Consider the following 4,747-nt stretch of genomic DNA (forward strand, 5'->3'; position numbering starts at 1 on the left):
GAGGAGAGCGACGGCCGCTTTCGGCCTGGAGCTGCCGGAGTTTGGGAACTGAGGGAATGCAAGTGAAAGGAGGCGTGGGTTTTAAGGCGCTGGATCCACACAAGCCTCCGCGGAAGGCAGGAAGAGCCCACCTGGGCGCCGGGAGCAGGAAGCGGTGGGCGGACGGGTCCCCAGAGCAACGGAAGCTGAAGAGACGCCTGCCGTGTGGACCGCGAAGTGAGGTCCGTGGTTTCTCTTCTCCTGCCCACGGAAATCGACCGCAGCGTAGCTTGGAGGCCTCAACTCGAGATTTCTGCAAAACTACCGGCCACAACGCCGTAAAAGGCTCAGCGTCCCTGGGTGGGCTCGAACCACCAACCTTTCGGTTAACAGCCGAACGCGCTAACCGATTGCGCCACAGAGACTCTGTTGCGTCGGAGGGCTTCAGTCATAACCTTTATGAAGCGCAATAAAGGCACAGCGTGACATTTTTCTACTTCCTGATTTATTTCATTAAAATCAGAAAATTTCCTTTAATATTTCTTACCTTATGCTATTTTCTACCTTTAAAGCATATTGGAAAACTGCAAAATACAGCAAGATTGAGCAGAATTTCAGATTGCAACGTGTATTAAAATTGGTTTTTTTTCCAACTCCCGTTTAGAATGTTCTGTTTCAGAAAGATAACTATTCCTGATATTTCCTTTCGGAAAATAAAGCTTTTAGTAGTATGAGTTGAGAAACTTTTCTTTTGTTTCAAACTCTTTGTCCAGTGCTTTGCTTTATAATCTTCATGATTTACTTGTATAGCATTCCCAAGGTCATCTGAATTGTATTTGCCTTCTTTATTTCTATTTTCAGGTATTATTAAACACATATATGCAATCCCTTTGTTTTGTACTAACCTATAGGGCAATTATTTGTCACTAACATTTTGTTATTGGAAAAGGGCATTAGGGAAAAAAGCTACAGTAACATTCTTAGTCCCTGTGTATTGTAGTTCATTGCTAACTCCACCCTCGATTCTCCCTGGGATTAGCCTTAACACTCACATTTGAGCCAAGCCACTTAAAACGCACATTTCGCAGGATATTTATAACCCAGTTTGAGGAAAGAGAAGTTAAAGACGAAAAAAGTATGATTTGTGGCTTAACGTCTTAAAATCCCTAGCACAGACACACTGTTGTCCAAGATGTTACATGCCTATAAATTAAATATTGTATTAAAAAAAATCTTTCCCCTTGTGTATTTCCTGATGCCTTTTATGGCACTCTTCAAAACTCCTCTTTTTTTTCCTCTTTTCTTCTCAAAGAATTGCTAGTTTCCACTTGACAATTCTGTATTTGAATTTTTAAAGTCATTCATTGCTCTGTCCTGAATCCATCCAGAAAGAACTCGTATCATGATTTATAGAAGTTGGTTTGCGACGTGCCTTAATGCAATGAGCATTTTGAGTTCCTGTTGCTTCATAAGAACTTGCCTTTGGAAACAATTAGCGAGTTCCTTGCAAGCAAAGAGACATTAAACCTCTGTGAATTCACACCTAGTTGTACCACTCTGCTTTCAACAGGCTTTTGGAAGAGCACACTTGAAAAATCTAAATTTGAAAAAAAAAAAAAACATTCAGGAAGCACTTATAAAGAACATATAATGAGTCTTATTTCATTTTATGATGCTACCTTCATATATAATGGTAAAACTTCATTTATATTTTATGTACCTGTTAATATAAGCAAAAACTGTCAGGCACTGGTTTTTCTTCTCTGAATACCAAAATGAGTATCCCTTCCTTGTTCTTGTGACTATTTAGTTAGAACAAACTGCAGCTAGGTACCTCACCATCCCTTCATTCAATATTTACTCTCCTGCTTAAAATAATATTAGGAACACTTCTATTCATGCAAATATCTTTTTCTCCCATCTCTTTTCCTCACTTCAGCCCTTATGTTAAAACATTTTAACTTCTAAAAAGAGAGATGATGAGAAACAGTTGATGAGAAAAACTGATTCACAAAAGAATATTAACTCATTCTATGCAAAAAAAAACCAAAACTTGTCGATGTAAGTACCATCGTTCGTTTTAAAATTCAGTCTTCAAGCCTGGTTCCGTAGTTGTTAATATTTTTAATAAAATAAATGGCCGTTTCCACAATTCATTAGGTTTGCCTCTCTTTTTGTCTCTTCACTTGAAAATACTTCAAAAGAACATATAAATATTAATCTATTGAATGGACTCAAATTTTAACTACAATGTTTTTATGCAAAATGCCCACTTAGAAAAACAAGAGTATGAGATATCATCTAAATCCTTGTGACTTATCTCATCTTAGGCCTTAATATCTATGCCCAATTTTTAAAACCAAATTAAGCCCACTGGAGTCATTATAGCAACATACAGTATCTTTCCTTAAATTTCAGGATAACCTAAGGCAAGTGATTGTTGTCGTTTCATTAGTACTTAGGTCTTATAATTGCTAAAATTGAAAAGGACTGGGTATTTTGCTCCCTTTTTTTTTCTATATCGCAAACAATTGAGCTGCAACTTTACCTTTTCCAAGAATGTGCCCTATCAGAGTGCTCACCTGTGCAGATTAGTGGGCCTATATATTTTATCTCCTTCTTAGAAAGGACATCTGTACAAACGGGATCTACCTGATTTAACAAACATGGCAAGATGGACCACATTGATTTATAGACCTTCCAGGTATCATGGATCCAATGCTTTCAGATAATGTCCCTCCAGCTTTATAGAATAGGCAACTCACAGGATTCCTGTCAACACCGTTGTATGTGACCTTAATTCTTTCCAATGACTGTATTTCGGAAGGATGGTGGCTAAGCTGTTAAAAATAAAAAATCCAATTAGTTAGAATTTAAAAAGAAATTCAGTGAGTTAGAGAAATTGCCTTTCAATAAACAAAAGATTGTGGCACCAGGAAACAAGTTAAAAGAGAATGCTAAATCAGGTGTCACTAAGAGCAAGAGAAGAACTGAGACCAATTTTCAAAGCCAATTAAGTCACATTTTAAAACCAATCTGTAGTAAAGGGAATTTGAACCCTTTCAACCCGTTTCAAGCTTAAATGATGTTTCCTACTCACCAAAAGTATCATTCCCATTCAAAACCGTTGACTGAGGGTCAGTTATCAGTTTACCACAGGGGTGCTTACATCTTGTAGGCATTTGGTGATTACAACACCATGGATCCCAGCACAAGTGATTTGGACCCACACACTGCACAGCAGAAAGCAATGGTAAACCACTGCTGCATTTTCCTTTTTTTTTCTTTTTCTTTTTTTTAATCTTTTGTTTTACCTTGAAAACCTTATAATGAGACAGCCCAAAACAAAATATGAGATAGTGCTGAAAGGTGAGATTTCCAGGTTGGAAGCACTCAGCTACTGGGGAAGAGCCAAGAACAAATACGGAGAGCAGTGTAGCTAATGATGCAACTAGACCAAAGTCGAAAGGATGTCTAGCTCTGATGTGCACAAAGGCGAAAGGAAAGTATGATGCAGCATGATGAGTACAATCGGAGCGTGCAACCTAAGAAGCATGAACCACGGTAAACTGAAAATTGTACAGCCGGAAATGGAACATCTAATTGTAGCAGTGCTTGGTGTTAGAGAACTAAAATGGAATGGGACATTTCCAGTCAGGCAACTACAGTGTTCTACTCTGGAAATGACAAACTCAGAAAAACGGAATGGCTTCAATGCTGAGACAAGATGTAGCACAGACAGGGCTACAATACAAGGTCTAACCAAATAATATCAATCATATCCATCAACCAATGAACAATCGATCAATAAAATCAATCATAACCATCATTCAAGTCTATGCTCCAACTACAGAGGCTGAAGCAAATGAAATTGAAAACTTTTATGAAAGTATCCAAGAAGAAATTAATCACATACCAAAACAAAACATGCTGATAATTACAGGTGACTGGATCTCAAAAGTAGGAAATAAAGCAGAATCAAATGTTGGAAAACCTGGACTAGAGGTCAGAAATAAAGCAGGAGACCAGCTTGTGGATTTCTGTGAAGCCAATAACTTGTCCATCGCAAACACATGCTTCAAACAACAGAACAGACAACTGTATACATGGACATCACCAGGCAGACAAATGCTAGAAATAAAAAGGAAAGAAAATGAGGGATTAAGAAATACAAATTGGTAGTTACAAAAGAGTTACAGGGATATAAAGTATAGCATACAGAATATAGTCAATAATGTTGCAACAACTATGTATAGTGCTAGCTGGGTACTAGACTAATCGGGGGGATCATTGAATAAATTGTACAAATGTCTAACCACTATGCTGTACACCTAACACTAATATAAAATAATACTGAATGTCAACTCTAACTGAAAAAAAACATTTTTAAAAAGGAAAGAAAAATGGATGATCGAACACTAAAAATTGTTAGAGACAGGTGAGAAGCAAAAGGTGACAAAAGCAGGGTTAGACTCCTGAATGCAATTTTTCAATGACAATCATATAGAGATAAAGAGAACTATTATGATAATTAATGTAAGGAGATAAACAAGAACAACGAAAAGGGAAAAACAAAAGATCTCTATAAAAGATTCAAGAAATAAAAGGGAAATTCAAACCTAGATTTGGAACGCTGAGTGACTAACAGGAAGCACATTATCTGACCAGGAGAAAACAAAGGGAAGGTGGAAACAGTATACTGAAAATGTGTACAGAAGAGACAAAAAGGTGGCAGATACCTTTGAAGAAGATTCCTATGAGGAAGAAC

The 4,747-nt window shown here is 37.4% G+C and overlaps 1 non-coding gene across 1 annotated transcript; it reads right to left on the bottom strand.

Annotated features, from left to right (window-relative positions):
- Positions 1-330: 330 nt before the first annotated feature.
- TRNAN-GUU (transfer RNA asparagine (anticodon GUU)) lies at positions 331-404 on the bottom strand. Its single transcript has one exon. It is a non-coding gene; the product is annotated as a tRNA-Asn (tRNA).
- Between the last annotated feature and the right edge of the window lie 4,343 nt (positions 405-4,747).

The sequence above is a fragment of the Hipposideros armiger genome, unplaced genomic scaffold, assembly GCF_001890085.2.
Source record: "Hipposideros armiger isolate ML-2016 unplaced genomic scaffold, ASM189008v1 scaffold_434, whole genome shotgun sequence".
Taxonomy (NCBI): Eukaryota; Metazoa; Chordata; class Mammalia; order Chiroptera; family Hipposideridae; genus Hipposideros; species Hipposideros armiger.